This window comes from Choloepus didactylus, chromosome 7 (assembly GCF_015220235.1).
Source record: "Choloepus didactylus isolate mChoDid1 chromosome 7, mChoDid1.pri, whole genome shotgun sequence".
Lineage (NCBI taxonomy): Eukaryota > Metazoa > Chordata > Mammalia > Pilosa > Megalonychidae > Choloepus > Choloepus didactylus.
The window spans coordinates 71,338,734-71,359,789 of record NC_051313.1 but is presented as its reverse complement, the minus strand read 5'-3'; the positions used below and the strand labels follow the sequence as shown (position 1 = coordinate 71,359,789).

Below are 21,056 nucleotides of genomic sequence, written 5' to 3'. Positions count from 1 at the left end.
ACTCTGTATTTTCTGCATGATTTGTCTCTATACCTACAACTTCTCTAATAAAAAAGTTTAATTAAAAATAAAATTATAGTATGCACAACTATGTTATGATTCTGTGGGCCAGAATACTTGTATACTTTGTATGGTGTGTGAATATATATTAATAAAATTGCATTTAAAAATAATAATAAAAATAAAATTATAGAAAAATACAGATATTTTGTGATATTAAATGTTCAATCCATGAAGCCAAGAACATCTATGTATTTTATGAAGCCCAACTTCAGATTATCTGAAGCTAAAATGTTAGAAATATAAGAAAAAAGGATAAATCCACAACCACAATGAGAAATTAGCATAACTGTCTAAGAAATAATTAATTGGGAAAATAATTACGAGAAGAGTTTTAATTTTAAAAAAAGCTTAAATCTAATATATTAACACGTAACAATACCACAAAAAAAATGAAAAAGCATATTCCTTTAAAATAGCTAAGCATATTTACAAAAATTCATATGTTTATGGTCTACATATTAGACCATAGACAAAATCCTGATAAACACAATAAAAAGACTAAGAAATCATTTGGTCACCATTTTGTGACCAAAAAACCATTGAGATCAGAGATTAACAACAGAAAGAGAGAAAACAAAAGAGAAAAATTAAATATATGTGGGAAATTTTAAATCCTTCTAAATAACTTGATTTAAGCGGGAATCTTAAAAAAAAATGCTGTTAAGAACAAAATAAGGATGGCACATACTAAAACCTGGTGAGTACAGCCATAGTACCCAGAAGAAACATCACAGACTTAAGCTCTTTCAAAAAACTTTACTAGAAAAAACATTTATATTTCATACAGGATATGGGTACTTTTTAATTGTTTAGGTAAGATTATCGGACCTGCACAAGTAAGAGTTTTTGGAAAGTAAGTGACCAAAAAAAGAAAAAAAAAAAAACCCACAAAGAAATAAACAAATAGAACTCTGTTTTTATCCCCCAGAGAGTTTTAATCAGGAAGCCTGGGATGAGGAGGATCAGGAAACTACATTTTCAAAGAGCATCCTCCAAGATTCTGAAGTAGGGGAAGAGGTGAGAGGGATACTCCACACTTAAACACTGATTTAGTCCTTTCTTTATACCAAACAAAGGAACATGTTTTCATACATCTTTTTGGGACTGACCCCAAATTAATTAGGTCTGACACTTTCAGAGAAGACAGTCTGTCATGTAAAGTGTAAATATTCAAAATCCTTCAAAGGTTCTCTTTCAATTTCTGGATACAATGTCAGCTCCTCACATGATATGCAAGGTGCAGGATGGTGGCCCCTTGTTACCTCAACACTTCTATCTTTCAGAAACTTGCTGTTGCTTCTGTTCCAGAAAGTGCAAACTCAAATGCCAGTCAGAACCACCAAGGTAAAATTAGTTTGTAAGGTGGGTGTATGAAAGACATTGGGAAAGAATGGGGATTGCGGTAATTTATAATGCATCCTCATTGCACTCACCATCTCCCACCCCCCAGGAGGAATGCTTTCACTTTAAAAGTTCACTTTTGAAGCTGTGGTGGCCAAACAAAGCTTAACTGCTGAGAAGATTCCACATGAAGGTACCTGATTTACATCCCTTAATACACTAGGCATATATATTAGTTAGAGTTCTCTAGGGAAACAGAATCAACAAGAGATATCCAAATATAAGATTTTATAAAAGTATCTCATGCAACTGTGGGATGCATAAGTCCAAATTCCATAGGGCAGGCAACAAACTGGCAACTCCAATGAAGGTGTTCAGTGAACTCCTCAGGAAATGCTTCCACTGTTTAGCCAAAGAAGAAGTGGAGGTCCTCTATCTGTCTTGCTTAAAAGTCTTCAACTGATTGGATTAAATCCGGCTGATCGAATTCTCTCATTGTGGAAGACTTGCCCTTCATTGATGCAGTCAAAGCTGCAGCCAATTGACTGATGATTTAATAAACCAGTCTCCTGGTTTACTAACCAGCCACAAATGTCCTTGCAGTAATGGTTAGGCCAGTGCTTGCTTGACCAGACACCTAGGTACTATCACCTGGCCAAGTTGACACATGAACCTAATCATCACAGCATACAAAATGACATGGTACTCCTAAACCATGTCACGTTTTTCATTCCACCATGTCTTTGCACTTGGTTCCATGATAGCTGGGATCATCCTACCTTACTCCTACCCCTACATCCATGCCCCACCTCAACCCTGTGTGTCTATATAATGGCATCTAGTGCAATTCCTGCTGCATTGCTGCTCACGATACTGACAGAATTAACTAGCATGTGTCAAATATGCCAGCCATATATTAACTGCTTCAAATGGATGATCTCATTTAATTCTCACAATTCTATAAAGTAGATATTTTATTATCACATATACAGTAAATGATATTACCCAGACCAGACTCTATTTCCTAAAAAACTATGCAGTAATGATTGCGCCTTGCAGTACTGAAATTAGAATTGCATAAAATAGAGAAGTACTTAATATTCATTCGTCTCACAAACATGTATTAAGGATTTTTAAAAATAATTTTCCCCATGTGAATACTTTCTATAACCTGTCATTTCACTGATCCTTTCCTGTTCCTGTCCATTCTATTGTTATGCTAATGAATTTTTCATTTCTATATTGTACCTTTTATTTCTAACATTTCCACTTGGTTATTTTTTTATAGTTTTCACGGGTCTGCTGAAGTTCCACATCTCTTTAAACATGTTCTCCACCATTTTCAATGTATCTTTTAGTAATTTTGCCCTAATTATTTTAAAGGTTCTGATGGATAATTCCAACATCTGGGCTGTCACTGTTTCTGCTTCTATCAAATTCTGTCCTTGTTGACCATTGGTCTCATTATCTTGCTTTTTAGTGTGTCTAACCATTTTTATTATATGCAAGATAGCTTGTATGAAAGAATAGTAGAGCCCAAAGTAAATAATATTAACTTCCAGAAAAGGTCATGACCCTTTTGTTTGGATGCTAGAGTGGAAGACTGAGTCCATATGACATGAAACTGAGCTAAGCTGGCCTTATTTCAGCTTTAGTTATATTCAATTTACCACCGGCTTCACATATTTTGAAGGAAGGATCAAAACATTTCCTTCAGCCATGCTTAGGATCTGAGCACTAGTGAAATTTAGTAGTTTGTGTGTGTGTGCATATGCGCGAACATGCTTTAGAGCTGAGCCACATTTTCTGCACTAGGAAAAATATCAGCTATCAAGGCTCGATTGCCAATTTTTTGCTTCAAGAGGAAGAAATCTTTGCTCTCTAGCATTATCTCTGGTTTTCAACTCTGTAGATCTCTTTCCACCCTGCCTGTGCAAGACTGGGGTGTCGGAGAAGTTTTCCTCCTCCCCTGCCAGGCTGGGTAGCTGATACCTGTGTCAGTTCTGCTCTCCTACCCATCAATCCCCACCTCCCCCTTCAGTGGGCTGTTGATTTATACTTAGGGGAGGCTCTGGATGTCTCAAGCGGCATCTTTCTTAGCTCTCCTGTCTTGACCCCCAGCCTTTTGGAATAGTAACCTCAAGCACTGGATGAAGACCTGTGGGAAAGATTTGGTGGGTGGTTGCAGATTTGCTCTGTGGCTTAGACTCTTTGGAAATCTAATCTCTCATGCCAGCCCACGCACAGCCATTAGAAGTTCATTAAAAGTTTAGCTGGTTTCTCCTTACCCCGTTCCATGAAAGGCTCTTCTTCCTCTGCTACTTTCACTGAAATGAGAGCAGCTGTGGAAATCTTCTCCCCTGCAAGGGCTTGTCTTTTTCTGGAAATTAGTTTATCTAGGTTTCATTGCATCCTAAACTCTCTGAAAGATTGAAAAACAAAACAAAAAAAAAAAACACCTCTGTTTTCTGAAGGTTATCCAGCTTTTTTTGATTAAGACGATAGCAATGATTTCCTGTGACTTTCTATATCTTAACCAGAAGTAGACATCCCATATGCAGTAATCACTCCATAATTCCTTAGTAGTATAGTTAAGATTTTGGGATGTTATATATTTGCCATACAACAAAGAGTTCTCTTCCACATTAAATGCTTCACTGCACAACCAATTTCTTAGATAGCAAGTTGATTTTTTTGTTTAAAAATTTAATGATGACAATATTATATTAGATAAAATCAATTGTTTAGATTTTTATTTTTTGGACCCACTTTGACTCCCGAAGGGATACCAAAGTCATCATAGTCCTCAATGTATAAGATAACCCATCCAACTTAGTATTTTAAAGAAGAAAGTTGTGAATTTTTGGGGGGAGTGAACTTCTTTGATGATCACGATGGTTTTCAGAGCCAGAAGTGCTGACAGTTGAAACTGATACTACTTCTATAAACTAAAACAACTTTTAACAAATACATGTTCAAATAAAAGCATTTGGATTTCTGCTGTGCATCCTAATGATGCTAGGTGCTCACACATACATTATCTCCTTTGTACCTCACAACTGCTCTCTGAGGTACACAAGATTAATATAAACAATTAGCATTACTCTCTCCATATAAATGACCTATTTAAGGATAAAATACTTGCCATAGTTTAGAATATTGTTGCAGATGCTTTACTCTGAGACTTTACTTATTCTACTGCCTCTCCCACTGTACTGTCCGAAATTATAGGTACCTGAGCACATTCTTCAAAGTGTGCCAGCCTTTAGAAATGAGACCTCAGTCTTAACAAAGACAGCTAGGTTGGAGAAGGAAACAGGTTGCATATTTTTTTTCCCCTTCTCCAAATCATCGTGCTATTTATTTCTAGAGCAGTACTGTCCCATTTATCTCTTGTCCTCCTATAGCATTATGCAAAAAGAGGAATTTACTCCAGTAGATCATGTGAAGTGGCTGGTAGGTTGGCTCCTGAGCTTCATGGGCAGAATATAAGTTTACAGATCTAATACCGTCATAAGAGCTTCTTGATAGTCCTCTAATATAGCTACATGCTGTTACCAACGGATCGCCATTAGCCGCTGAATAAAGTTCCAACCATTCAACCTGTCATTGAAAGATCTGAAAAATTGTATACTAGTCTGCCTTTCTAGTCTTATTATCTCCCACATGCCGCTTATATTCTGAGCATCTTAATCCACTTACTATTCACTAAACAGAGATGAAGCTTGATGTAGTAGAACAGCAGACTTAGAGCAGGAAAACAGAAATTTGAATAATTTATATAACCTTGACAGATTCCTAAACCTACCTAGACCTCCTATTGCTATATCTGTACCTACATTATGAACAGGTAGGAATAGAGGACATCAAAGTATTCTTCAAATTCTAACATGTTTTAACCAAGTGGAATTTTCTTTCCTGCTTTAAGTTTGTGTTTGTTTGTTCATTTGTTCTTGCTATTGAAATGGTCTAAATTAAAGGAATTGACATTAATTCTTCCATACTTGAGAACTTCCCCAGACGTATATAGTCTCATTTGACAAATAGGGCTTGAAATGTTCAATGGTTCAATGTAGAAATCTAATTGCTTAAATTCATTATAATAAAATTGTCATAGAAGATTTAAGTTTCTTGTTGGTTTTGATATTAATAAACTGCAACTGAAACATTTTTAAATTCAGTTTCCCAGCTCAGTTATGCTTTTAAAGAACAGACATGAAAAGACACATTGACTTTGCTTATAAGAACATTTGGTTCATAATACCACCTGAATCTGAGGACATTTCAACATATTTCCATATTTAGAAACTGAATTCAAAACTGTTTCCAGAAGTTTCTCACCCTCTAGTCTCACCAAGAAAGTAGCTAGACCATTTGTCAACAAAGGAGAGCATTTTCTGCTGAGGTAATTTGCTAACCAGATGCTGAGATGGTCACCTTGTGCCAGGGTGTATTCCGTAGCCAGAGACTACACCTTCTATTTCAGGTCTTATGACAAATCTATGTTTTTAGAGCAGCTCCAGACACTGACATTGGTGACACACTGTTTTTAAACAGATAATGTATCTGGATTTGTTCCCCTCAAAATAGGGCCAGGACACACCCTACCTACTTCATCCAGACATTAAATCTAATCCAGAGTTCCTCTTTGGGGTCTTTTTTTTGTTCCCTATCCCCACCAATGACAACTTAGAGTCCTCAGTTAAATTATGTAAGCCAATTTTAAACAACTTTTTCTAATAATTTAATTGAATATAAAACTTATTTATATAAAGACTTTTTTCCTTGCTATGGAAAATAATTATGGGATTTGCATGATAAAAAGGTAAGCACTTGATCTGAACTTTTGCTTGCACTGAATTCTTCTGGTGTTTTGACTGTCCAGTGAAGATCTCAGGTCACTGAATATATATTCCATTGAAGCAATCATTTACTGATGAAACCAAATACTCATACCATGTTTCATAAACACATCTTATTCATTGACATAACTACAATTATTTAGAAGTATAGGCGTAAACAAGATCTTTGATGAAGATGATTTTGGCATTTTCACTGGAAACCGGGGGAAATAAATGGAAATGGAATCCTTGTTTTTAATGAGGACCTACAAAATAAGTGCTGAATATGTTCTCTAATTAAACTAAATCTCATACTAGCCTTGTGAGATAGAGCTTTTACGAACAATAGAAAGGAGGAGCAGAAAAACCCAGTTTCTTGCCCAGGCCACTCAGCCAAGTCTGTCTGATTCCAAAGTTCTAAGCTTTATTCAGGGCACCATGCAGACTTCCACCTAAGTTATTTTTTGTCCCTGAAAAAGTTCTCTTTTATTAGGAAAAAAAAAATAACTTAGTTTTATCTGAGAGTTGGGGGAGTTCAACAAGCATCTCTAGAGAAAAAATAAATGTCTCTTCTTGAAACACAATTTTAATCAAACAAATACTTCACTCTAAGAAAAAAAGGAAAAGAAAAAGGAGGTGGAAAGAAGAATTTTTTATTACATTTTAAAAGGATAAAAGAAATAATCACAGAAGTGAAGGTTGTGTTTACTTTTATTTTCTACAAGCCTCTATTAAAAAGACTTTTTTGGCACAGAAAGGTAAGACAAAGGTTAAATACACACATCTAAGCAAAAATGGCAGGGTACACTAATGGAATTTAAACAATTTTAGCTATCTAACTCATGGCATTAACACAAAAAATAGAGTTTGTTTTGCACTATGTACAAGTAACAAATCAGTTTTGGTGAATATATGTTTATGTGGTTATAAATTAAACTTACTCTTGTTTCTTTCTCTTGGTGTGGAGAGACAGATCCTGATAAAATTAGGTGCTTCATCAAGGAGATAAATAGCTTCATTTGTTAAGAACCAGGCAAATTCATTATTCATGTATGGATTTACTTATTTTGTGGGAGTTGTGGAGAGAGGTGGAGGTAAGAATAAGAAAAAATCTTTTAGTTTTGTTCACCTGAACAAAACTCCTATAAATCAGAACCAGAATGACCAAAGACAATGGCTCAGAGAAGTGGATTAAACACTGATTATAGAACTTTGTAGACATTCCAGACTTTTTCCCCCACTAGTGGAAGGTAGAGTGTATTATTTAAGTTATTTTGCAATCTGGATGTACCTTAGCTTCAGGTTGTAATGTAAAACTGCAAGTTCCCCAGAGCTGTGGGCAGGGAGGGCGGTGGGATGGAGTCCTTCAGGTGCCATTAATGTTAGCGTCACTGGTATCAAATTCACTGAATGGTGGGTGAGCAGAGTCACTTTTCCTCTAACTCATTCCACAGTCAGGCATTTGGAAGGGTTCATTGTGAACAAGAAAACAAAGGCCCAGGTGTTGCTGAAAAGCAGTGTTACTATGGAAAAAATCCAATCATCCCTATAATTCTCCTCAATTACTCAAAACCAAAAGAAACATTTCCATCCTTTGAGCTATAGCTGCTACATACTGTAGGTGTAAAAAACAATATCCTCTAAGTTTAGGCAAAAGTTGCTAAATATTATATTTTATTTTACACATACAGAAATGTCTAAAATACATACACACATACAAGTGTTGGTCTGATGTGCAGTTCATTCTGTGTAAAGGATATCAAAATTGAAGTATCTGTGTAAAATGAATTCTACTACTTCCCTCTTACTTAACTGTGTAATAGGCCAGGGATAACTCCCACCCAGAGGGAGGCCAGGTCATTTCTTACTAGTGAGCTCATCACTCTCATATCTTCATTATCCTGTTCCATATGAACTGGCCTAAGGTTGGTGGGATGACCAGATTTAGGTTTGGGCTGGAAGGAAAAGGAGGGAGGGAGGCCTCCTTAGGTCTGAATCATGTAGTCTATCCCAGGTTTTTAATGATGGCTCTATTTGAGTTTGGATCACAACAAACTCAAGTGGCATTTTGCTTTACACTACCACTTTCCCTATATACATATATATATTTTATCTCCTTGGGAATCTTGCTTAGAGGAGAGGTAGGATTTGCACATATGTGGCTTTCCTAGCCTGGTATCACCCCAAGCACTTCATTTGCATATCCTTTTTCTTACTGATCATTGAGACCATAACTGAACATAAGTGTGATTACCCTAGAGCTATCTTGACAGAAGGAATAGAGGTACCTTCCAAAGTGGAAGGGGAAGGGTCGCTCATTTTCCAACAGTCCAATTCTGTTGGTCATGTCTTTAAAAGTCAACTAGACATGTTTCATGGGATCTGAGGGATAAACAGAACTCAGTTTGAAAGCTACAAATCAACATGGCACCTGAAAGTAATTGAGTCCCTTTAAATTTTATGACTCTTATAATAAAAAAAGTACATGTGTTTTTTAAAAGTTTCAAGATGTTTCCAAAACATTAGAGTTCATCTATTTGAACTATATCTCACGTTTTTTTTCTAAAACTTCAATAATCATATGAACAAGACTATTGGTAGAATACTTTCCCAAACCAGACAGAATTGTAATGAAATTGTAATACAAGACACACAGAGATCCAGGGGGAATTTCCTCAGATCTGGAATCCCAAATGAGGCCAAACAAAAGTTATGGCCACTGTCATTCCCAATTAGAAATGCTTTATTATTAGTGGGAAGGAAAGTAAATATAAATATAGCACAGATATTTGAATAAGGACATTATATTTCTCTCTTTTCTAGAGAAATTGGGGAACAAACTAAGAGCAGTATAAATGACAAGTTACCAGATTAATCTTAACTCTCCATTGGAGTGACTCAATCCTAGGAATTTGCGAATGAAAACATTTACTTGCTCTAACTTTTTTAACAACTAATTTTCTTCTTTTGGTGTTTCATGACTTTTAAACATGATTCTCTTGCTAAGCCATTCTGAGTCTGTCCATCTATAACTTTTGGAATCCCATCCCCTTTTCAAAGGTCAATTCAAATACCACTTCATCTACTAAAGCTCTTCTGATTCCTCCAGTCATCTAATTTCTGTCTCCTTATTTAAAAAAAAAAAAAAAAATCAAAGCTCTAACTAACAGTGATATTAAAATCTCTTTAATGCTTTATCACATTATTATTTTAGGGCAAAATAGAGCAACTTTTAAAAGAAAGCCAACAATTTATTTTCTTATAAAAGTTAAGACATTACATAGAGAATGAAAACAAAAGAGATGAAATGCATTTATATATTTCAAAGGAAGGAAAATAAAGAGAGAATGAAAGAAAGATAGAATGAAGCCAAAGGAGAATCTGAGTGGAGGAGGAAAAATTTAGGAGTCCCAAAATTTGTAAACAACCATTTGCTAAGGAGTGCGTAGTTAGGAGTATTTCAGAAACTTCCCACCGCGAGCAGGATTTGGTGTGCCTCTGTGGACAAGTGGTGCCTGCAGCTAGCCAAGAAAGAGCCGACCTGTGACAACAGGTGTCAGCTACCTGCCTCCCACACTGTGCAGCACAGGCCTCTCCTCTGAACACAGGACCCTCAGGTACAATCAACACCAGAGGACTCATATGCAAAAAAGAATGAAGTACTGCCAACAAAGCTCATGATTCTTAGTATTTTACTTGAGAAGAAGTTCTAAAGTTTCCAATAGCCATTTTGAATTGTTTGATGAGATAATTTATTTTAAAACAGTTGTTTTTTAAGTCACGTCTGATCCAAAACAGGTCTTCACATCTGCTACCTTGTAGTATCTTTGTAAGAAGTTGTTCTTCTGGTTCGCTGGGATTCAGGTCCGGGGATGATTTCTGTCTCCACTCCATTCCTGTAAATATGATGTTGTAGTCAAGCATTACAAACCTAGGCCGTTCTGAGAGCAGATGCGGGTGAAATGAACCCAATGAACTTCAGGCTGCTTTTATTCGGCCTGTTTGGTTTGGTTCTTGGTATCCAGCTTACCTTGAGGGACGTGATTCAGGCTGAAGTTTTTACCAAAGTTCTCATAGGCATGTGGTTTTCTTCTCAGACTTGAAAGCAAAAGCAGAGTAATGTGAAGAAAGCAATGGTTATTGACCATGATTCTATCAACAGCTTTCTCATTTACATGTAAATATAAAAACAAAAAAACTAAACCAAACCAAAAAACGAGGCAAATCACCTCTATGATTTGCCTTATTAAATGTAGCTATTCCAGTGAAGGGTGAGGGGAGGTGAGTAAACACTTCATCAGAATATATAGAGGCAAACAGCGCTGAAGAACTATACCAAACATGATTTGATCATTTTCCTCCTAATATCTTCTGCTCCCTAAGCTCACTGGTAGCATTAGAGCAGTATGTGGCTTGAATAGCAATGTGTCCCCTTGTCCAAGTAAGGCTGGCAGTGAATAGCAAGGATAGTAGTCTGCGCTTCCAGCTTATAGATGCTATTAACCCCTAAGCAAATTGTACAGTCAGTCCTGCTGTGAGTTATTACATAGCAGGTTGACACTCGATCTCTAAGCAAACTTTGTAACTCTATCCTAGTATTGAGTTATTTTATATTGAAGTTTGGAACTCAATACTCTTGTTTGTTTTAATATAGTTTCCTTGGATATTTCACAGAGCCTAATAATTTTCATTTACCTATGACAGGCAGTTCACAAAGCATATTTCAAATGCTCAAAACCCACACTAAACATCCCCACCCCATGTCACACACATGTTTGACATTTGCCATAGCCCTTTGCCCTAGTAAGTGGTTCTTAGTTCCAAGATATGTACCTGACACGTATAAAGAGTAAGGTTGTCTTTTTTGTCTAAACCAGTAGTTGTTTTCAATATGAGATCCGGGAACTGTGTGCCTTGGAATTACCTGGATTGCTTATTAAAAAGGCGATTCCCCAGGCCCCACCTTCGACTTACTGAGTCAAAAGAGCTGGAGATAGTGCTGAGAAATCTGCAATTTTAATAAGTCAATTTCTTTATGTGATTCTTATCTGAACTACATTTTGAGAGTCACTGGATTATATAAATATAAAATCTTAGCTAAGTTTCCTCTCACGCCCATTTATGAAACTAAGATTTTCAGTGGTAAGTATCAAATCTCACGCTTCTCCTGCTGCTTGACTCAGTTAACAGATGACTCTGCCAGCACTCACTTCTCTATCACTACCACATTGTTGCCAACTATGGGAGGTAGACATACACCAATTTTTAGTATGGTCAGGGACCACTGCAAGCAAGACTTTCAGTTTTGTAGTGATGACAAGCAATCCCCTCTAACTCTTCTAGTCATCGGGAGCAGAGATAACAACGGCATCTGTGACTCACTAGCTGACTGATCACCAGGTATTCATTCTATGGGTTCCATTCAAGTGATTAAATTGCAGCTTGCATATTTCCTGTGAAGTGATGCAGAAGGTTGGAAGTTGGGAAGTCCTGGTAAACAATGGAGGGTGTCTACAACATCCCCTGGGGCAACGTGTTACTCTTTTCGTGAAGTCATGATTCTGTTCTTGTTTGAATTACAAGCCATTGAAATTATTGCCCCAGTTTTCAGTAAACCAGTTAAAGGAAATATGAACTTCCACACGCACACTCTCCTAGAAGGTGGAAGAAAATTACTTAAATAATAAAATGAGATGGGAAGGCTTTAAGGGAGGAAGCTAATGATTTTTAATAGAAAGCACTCACAGCTTAAAGGACTCATTACGTTAACTTTTTATTCAATTTCAGAACAGAAAGGGTCTCCTAAGTAATCAAATGAAATTCTTCTCTGACTTCTCCCCTATCTTTGAAGATCTCAGGATTCATGAGGCTCATTATATTAAAAAGCATTCCACTCCAACACCTTGAAAGTTTTCCTAGAAAGTTCTTCCTACATTCTAGACTGATTCTTTTTAATTTTTTACAATGCAACTGTAGAGCTAAATGCATTTACTGATGGCATTTTATCTTTTTTTCTTGAATAATTTACAGAATGAATGCTGATTCTTTTGTCCAGTATTTAAGTTTTATCTCCAAGCACCGTGCTATCTTCAAATTTAATAAAATGTCATTTTTGGTGGAATATTATGTGAAGTAACTATTGTTGGAAAATTTAAAGATTTTTAAATTATTTTTAGGATTTATTGTAAAAAATAGAGACCAAGATATCATCAAATGATTTCTCTTTGTTTTTGATATATCTATAATATATTTATACATATTCATTAATCTATTTCTTAGATTATATCTAGAGAGGAAATGTATGGAATCCCATGTAAGCCCATCACAGTTGGAATTTATTGTTTATAATTAGTGTATTAGCAAATATATATTCAGCATCTAGCACAGTGACAGGCATAGGAGCTGCACATGTACTGGTGAAGAAAATAGATATGAAAACTGGTCTCATGGAGCACATAAGTTACATTCTAGTAGTGAAGACAAAAAATCAGCATACATAAAACAAATACACATATAATTACAATGTGTGATAAATGTAATGATAGAAAGGAACAGGAAAGACAGATCAAAACAGAATGGATGACCTACTTAGGTGAGGGAGTCTGATTTTTTTTTAACTAGTCCCAGACAAAGTATCCATTACCAATAAAAGAAATTAACTCCATTGCTGTCATGGTTTATAATGACTATTTGGAACTATGCATGTGTTCAAAGATGTTTGTGGCTATTGAGTAAGCCTTAAAACACCATTATTATATAGCTTTGAAGCAGACAATGTGTTTAATCTGAAATGTGGAAAAAATGATGGTTGAAATTATTCTCCTGTCTTCAATAGGGTTCTGAGTTTTCAGTTTTTCTGTGGTATCCTTAGGAACAAACCCATAATTCATAATTTTTACCCTTTTTGGTTTGTCATATATTTTAAGCTATCTATCAAATGATACCAATTTAGGAAACACATTACAAAGTCCTGAAATGAGAACCATGTAATTATTCACTGCTAGTTACATCTCTTGATGGTATTGCTAGGTTTGATGGTTTGCTAGGAATTCCCAGGCTATGAGGAGAAGCAGTTCTCTGAAATTTCTGTAAACCATCTGTTCCAGTTTGCTAAAGCTGCTGGAATAGAAAATACCAGAAATGGATTGGCTTTTATAAAGGGGGTTTATCAGGTTACAAATTTACAGTCCTAAGATCATATAAATGTCCAAACTAAGGTATCAATAAGAGGATACCTTCACTGAAGAAAGGCCGATGGCATCCAGAACATCTCTGTCAGCTGGAAATGCACATGGCTGGCATCTGCTGGTCCTTCTCTCCTGGGCTCTGGTTTCAAAATGGCTTTCTCCAAAAATGTCTCTGGGCATTTTCTTTCTAATCATCTCAGTCTGTGTCAGCTCTGGGTGCTCTCTCTCTCTCTCTCTCTCTGCTCTGAGCTCTCTTAAGGACTCCAGAAAACTAATTAAGATCCACTTTGAATGGGTGGGGGGGGGGGTCACATCTCCATGGAAATAATCTAATCAAAATGTCCCACCCACAATAAGTCTGCACCAACAATATTGGATTAAAATAATATGGATTTTCTGGGGTACATAATAGATTCAAATCAGCATACCATCATTTGGATGCCTAATACAGAACATGTTCTGAATAAATAAAATTAAATAAATAGTATTAGCTAATTTCATCTATTTTGATTAATGAAAATAACTGTTCTGTGTCTGTTCTATTCTGTCCTTGTGGAGAAAGGGTGCTTACCTTGAATTTAATTTCACCTGATGAGTATCAGGGCTTGCCAGAAGCATGGAGTTAGACTATACTTAGGAATTGATGACCTAGCAGGAGAGAAGCTAATCAGAGCCCACAGAAGTAGGCTCACGGCCAAAGCTCAAGATTCAAACAATAATGCCACATCAGAGATCTTGTCTGAACAATGACATTGAAGATTCAGATCAGAATGGGTATGAGGAATCTGTCTTAATTCTGGGAATAATGAGTGGGGGTAAAATTTTAGAAATGAATACAGTGATAACAGGGGTAGTCAACAAGTTAGTCCCAAATGATTCAAAAACAGGGATGGAGAGAATGAGTAAGACCAACTCACAGAAAGTAGGGCTAGCAATAAAATAGGCCCTAGAATAGTAAGTGGAATTGAGGACTGATCTCCCCACTTCCTCAAAAGCCACCTGTGCCTTTTGAACAGAAAAACCTTCAGTAAGAAAGAGACCTACCCAGCAGAAGTTGGCCAAATAAACTGTCTGACTTTGTATAGGGGTAGGAGCAGGATGGCATTGGGTAGTTCTTGCTCTATTAAATTTCCAGTAAGGTGTTGGTATGGACCACACAGTTGCATAGCATACTTGGGCCCCTCAAAATGTTGAATTCATTCATGGCAGAAAGACTTAGTTCTTGGTTGATAAAGGAAATAGGTAAAACAGCAAAGGCTGGAGAAAAGGCCAAAAGTCTGACCAAGTGTGAACAAAGGTGTAACAGAATTAGTTCACTTGGGGGACAAGTGGAGAGAAAAGGGACAGTGAAGTAGTAGGAGGCGAAATATGATCAGAGCTAGTGAAAAAAACAGACAATTCCAGAAGGGCAAGAGGAAATGAATCAATGATTAAAATTCAAGTCCCTTCTTCCCAGGACTCCTTTACAGGCAGGAAACAGAAACGTAAGGGTTGATTGGATCCCAGCACCTAGAGATTGAAAGCCAGAAGTAATTAGCTGGTCAGGGTGCTGGTTAAGACAGGAGGGAGAAGCCCTGGTGTTCCACTGGGTTCTGGTGGCCTGGCCATCCACAGAAGTATTCAAAAGAGGCTGTTCAGACAAAACTAAATCAAAAGCTTTGTGATATAAAGGGGGAGATCAAGAACTGATAGGTTCAGAAAGTCCTTGGGATTATAGAAAGCTGTCTGCTCCTCAGTTGAAGTCCTGGAGCTGGGAGGGCTTTTGTTTTACAAATGGATGGCCCTGTGGTTGGCTCATAGAAAGAGGCAAGCAGCCCCAGTTAACTCATGTGCCTAATGGTACCCTCTGGGAAAGTAAAACAGTGAGGATAAGTCATGAGGTATAAAGTGGTAAGAGTTTCAGAAAGAGTTGACAACCTCATCATTTACCGTATCTCCTAATTTACTGAGTATGTGGAACTTGATAACTTATTGGCAGTGGGAAGCTTTGTCTCCAAAACAGAGGTGAAGCAGAGATTTTTAATTATCATCTTAGTTGAACCAGGCAGATCAGGGAATACAATCACTCCCAAACTTCCAGCTGAAGAACCATATTCCATCTCTGGCTATGTTGTCTTTTTTCCAATGAGGGAAGCACATGGAGAATTGAGGAAGGAAAATGTAGTGGCTTTATCAGTTGGATCAATCTAAATGCTCAATGAGGGTGCAGAAATTGCAGCTGGATCAAACCCATGTCCAACAATACAAATACAAACTTATAATAACAAAATTATGGCTTTCTCAGAAATTCCTGTATCCGTAACTATACAACCAAGTAAAGAATTTAGAAAATCCTTTGTGCAGATGGATACATGTATACATAAAATAATTTGGTTAATAATCAAATTGTGTCCACTCTGGATTCAAATTCTTATTGCTGTGGTAAGAGGAGAACTTTTCAGTGTGAGGTACACCGAGAACATGCCTTTGCAACAATTGATACCAAGCAACTGATTGGAAAGTAGAATAGCAAGTAAGTACTTTTATCCAAAGAATAACAAACCTTAGAGCAGACCAGCTTGTGTTTTCCCTCAGTGATATTAACTTTCATTCTATTAAAAGGATGATTCCCTAAACCAGACCCTGGTTTCAATCTGTTATGCTTCCTCTAGAAATGATTAAATTTCCAATGGAATTTATCATTGATTTTTCAATGAATTACTGTAATTCTTCTTATTCAAAATTGGTGTAGAATAATATAGTTTCATTTAAATCTAATTCTATAAAAAGCAACTGCAACTAGGAAATGTCAGAGTAAGCAGTAAATGTTCCATACTACTTGAAAATTAATCTACCTCCAATTAAGAAAGTGAAGCTCATGGGCTGTTATGTTTCATTAGTTCGATATATGGTTTTGATATTAACATTAAGTTCCCAAGACTTTCTAAAATGAATCCAACACAAGGGCATAAAGAAAAACTTTTTCTAAACTTCTCTTTGATTAAAATCAGGAACAACCAAAGACGCTTTAGCTTTCTTCCATTGAGTCCTATGGAGATCAAGGCTGCTAATGTGAGAGTTTATTTTGACTATGTGTGACTCCAAATCAATCCATTTTTCTAAATAAAATTCTGGGTTGTGTAGATTTGTAGATTTTTGAGTATTTGAAGGATGTAGAAAAGAATTACAGGCACTTGTGGACCACCCTTCAAGAAAATTGAATGGATTCCCTGCAGCTGGTTATCAGGACATGTCATACCCCCAAGCATTCTCAGCCAGAAGAAAAATCTCCTCACATTTTGATTACATTTCATACGATTTATTCATGCAATGCCTCAAAGAAGGCAAGTAGTGCCAGAATATTGGCCTAGCTTTCCCAAGGGAATAAATCTTAAGAAATATAATCAAGGTGTCATGAAAAGTTATTTTCATCTTCATATTTCTTAGCATTCATTTTCATGATTTCGTAATGGTCATATATCATGTTAATCATTAAAAGTGCACAAGGAAAGCAAATACATCAAAATCCAAGCTTAACATTTCATCTTTCTTTGTTTTATCTTCCTCCCTTCTCTGCCTTTTTACCTACTGCCTTTTTTCTGGCCCTTTTTCTCTCCAAGTCTTATGTATATCAGGTCTATAATTGAGCTTATTATTGATAAGGCAGAGCTTTCAACACTCACAACTACTCAACAACAGTATACTTAAAATGGGTAGGGAACAACTTTTGCAGGATTCTAATATTTCCTTTCATATGAAGGGAATTCCAGTAGAGAAGGATGAAATACTTAACCTGAAGCTAGTTTCTTCTGAAGGAGAAATAGCATGTGTAGCCCTTCTGCTCTTTCCCCTGGAAACCAGGATGCCAATAGACAGCTATGCTTCTCCAGGTTTTATAGCCTCCAAGCTGTATATGTGTGGAGGCCTATGTTGGTCCAGCACTGACTGACCCAATGAACAAGATGTCATGTGGAGGATTGGGGTTAATGTTGTCATGAACCTAAGTCACATTCTCCAATATCAACTTTTATTAGTTTAAAACTGACTTTTTTTTTTTTTTTTGCTTCATTTATCAATTGGTAGATAACTTGAATGAGTAATGGTGGTGGAATTTATTTAGCCCCTTCAAACTCAATACCTCTTTCCCTTGTACATTTCTCCCTGGTTTTCAACCCCACCACACCATTCAGGCATTTGAAGCTAGGAGTCCAGACACAATCTTCATTAATATTTTGGGACTATTCAATTAAATATTTAGTATCTCAGAGTGAAGCTATGTTACATTTCAATCCCAAATTCCCACTCCCTTCCCCTCAATGACAGCAAAAAACCTCAAAAATATCCCAACTACTCTTTCTTAGTTATAAAACCAGTGAAACTCTAGTCAACCGTGGCATCTCATGCAAAAACATAAATAAATAAATAAATAAATAAATAAATGAGATACAAACAATTACAATTCATCAAAACACAACAAATATTTATTTTGCAGAGGTGACCCAGCCATCATATATCTAGATGACCTCATGAGCTCTGTTATTCTACCAGAAATCATTTGATACTTAATTAGTAAGCCCACTAGAAACATATGCAAAACAAATTGATCTTTTTTTCTTTCCTACAATATATCTTTTCTCTTTCTCATTTCATCAAACTGTCCTTCTCTTGGGACAGCACCCAGAGTCTATTGCATAGGTATTAGATCAAACAAGCCACAATCAAAATTGGGGAAGGAGGGTAGCAGAATCATCATCCCTTCTATTATGGGCTTTATAGAGCTAAACGCATAGAAACTAAAAAGGCTGACAACAGGTGTAATAGATGTATCACCTTTGAAATATTTCCCAATTTAGGTTTCCTATTGATGAGCAAGATCTGTCTCTTTCCATTGCCAGTAAGGCTTAACAATGACTTTTGAGTCAAGAAGGTAGAGACTATAATTGAGATGACAAGAAGCAGGAGTGAAAGAAAATTCCATCCCTCTGGCTTAGAGGGATTGTGGGAGGGAAAAAAAGCCGAAAGGACAAAGAGAGAGTCAGGGCTGAGATGTTACTCATTGGATTAGTTATCACCCCTTCAAGCTTTGACTGGGGTAGGTAAGGGTCATTGGCTATATTGAGAAAAGCAGTTAGAGCTGGGTGGAGGAGGATGGGAGGGGTGAGAGCAATGGGGGAGGTTTTGACCTGCCATAAATGTGGGACTCTGGGAGAAGATGGCCTGATGGGCTGACTCTGCACCAGTCTAGGGCCAGGCAGAAGGAGGAACATTGAAGGAAACTCAGAGATACAGCTGGTTTGGCAGTTGTAGTATCTAAATTGAATTTCTTAGGCTCTCTGCAATTCCCATGTGGCTTGAAGGGGACACTGAAATTCTCACTCTTTGTTTCCTTTATAGACACATAGAGTCACAAGTTATATTTGGTATTTATTTATTTATTGTTATTTATGTCATCTGCATGTTAGATTTTTAATGACATGCTAACTCAGTGTGCACATTTTGAATAATTGTCACAGAATTTCTACCACAACAGGTAAATCTGGGTCTGGTAGTATCTCAATAACTTCTCTTTTCCCATCTCTTCTTCCTGCCCTAGCATCCAACTGCTCATACTGAATTTTCATAATGGATACTTTAGAGTGTTCAATCCAGTCCAGAGTCCTGCTAGATGACTGTCTGGTGACTTAAGGACTGAAGGCTAACTTGTTATGAGCATGGGTCACTATGAAGTCTTGAAAGCAGATTAACTCTCCTGGGCCTTGAGATTGTTAATCATCAGTCAGAGGAATAACTAGAAATGTTGTCATTCAGAGCCATTAGCCCTTTGAATTCACTAGGGCATATACAAGTGCCTATACCTTATAAGCTAACCTTAGCTAGTATTTATGTTTTTATAGAGAAACTTGGCAAGTTGATATTAATTTTTTCTCATCCCCATTACAGAGAACCATTGATTATTTACTTAGAATGGAATGTATGGTGAGTGAACAAAACCATTTTATGTCTTTCATAAGAGATGGGAAATTTTCATTAATTATTTCCTCTATTATTGCTTCTGCCCCTTCTCCCTTCTCTTCTCCCGGTCCCCAAATCATCCACTAAATAGTCCACTAATCTGCAAACCAAGCTAAATAGGACCTCTTTGTAAAAGTAGATAAAAGCAAAGGAAGACATGTTAAAGGCTAGAATTTCTCTTACAACTGATCTGTATTAGGTATTTAGTATGTTCCAGGTACTCTGCTAGGCAGCAAGGATAAAATGATGAGTGAAATAAACTTTGACCCTGTCTTTAAGGTGACCTCAGCCAGGCAAATATAATTCTCATGAACATATCCTGGCTATTCATCTGTCTCAGCTCACTGCTAGAACTCTAAATTCAAGCATGTGCCATTCCACTGTATGTTTTCAAGAGATTCAAAGGATTATATTTAATTACAAGGAACATAAATTATAAATATTGTTATTGTTCTTAATTTGCTAAAGCTTTGTCAGATGTTTTGATCAGTTGTTATGTAAATTTAAACATATCTGAACATAATCTGTTAATACAAATGACAGCCTTTAACTAATGGTCAGTTATCTTCCTTGTTTTAAAATAAGTAACATCCATTGGTAGAGCATAATATTGAACTAGTGTAGTTTGATGTGCATCAACAAAACGTTTTATAACAGTTATCCTACCTGTCTCTATTGACCCACATTACTTAAAATTAATCTATAGATACAGAAAAGTGAGCATAATAGATATCTTTCATGAGAAAAAGGGAATTATATTTCACAATAAGGAAATAACTGAAACTGTGAAACTGTAATCTATAATATTTTTTGAAATTTGCTCTCTAACTACTTGTTAAATTGCACTTGGAAAGTTATCACTTCTACATATATATATGTGTTCTGGTTTGCTAAGGCTGCTGTTATGTAAAATACCAGAAATGAATTGGCATTTATAAAATGGGTTTATTTGGCTACAAATTTACAGTCTGAAGGCCATGAAAATGTCCAAATTAAGGCATCAACACAAGTATACCTTCACCGAAGGAAAGCCAATGGCTCCTGGAAAACCTCTGTTAACTGGGAAGGCACATGGCTGGCATCTGCTGATCCTAGGTTGTGTTCCAGCTCCTCTCTCAGCTCCTGTGCATTCTTCAAAATGTTGCTCTTGGGGCATTTTGTCCTCTCTTAGCTTCTCCGGAGCAAGGTGTCAGCAAAAGTCTGCTTTCAATGGCCGTTTCCAAAATGTCTCTCTTGGCTGCAGCAACACTGAGCTCCTTGTCTTAGCTTTTATAGGGTTCTGGTAAACTAATCAAGACCCAGGCTGAATAGGCGGGGCCACACCTCCATGGAAATAACCTAATCAAAGGTATTACCCACAGTTGGGTGGGTCACATCTCCATGGAAACAGCCTAAAGCAAAGATTCCAACCTAATCAACACTAATACGTCTGTCCCCACAAGATTGCATTAAAGAACATGGCATTTTAGGGGATATAATACATCCAAACTGGCGCAATATGTTATATTCAAAAATAAAAAATATAATGAAAAAGGGAATGCCAAATTTCCAAACATGGTTTATAATTGTTCTAAAAATCTATTGTAAAAATTAACCAATTTTTCTTCTAGGCTCTGGAAAGACCACAAGATCA

General features: G+C 36.6%; 1 pseudogene; it reads left to right on the top strand.

Moving 5' to 3' along the window:
* The first annotated feature begins 1,307 nt into the window (after positions 1-1,307).
* The window catches only part of LOC119540605, a 112,383-nt pseudogene continuing 92,634 nt past the window's right edge, over positions 1,308-21,056 (top strand).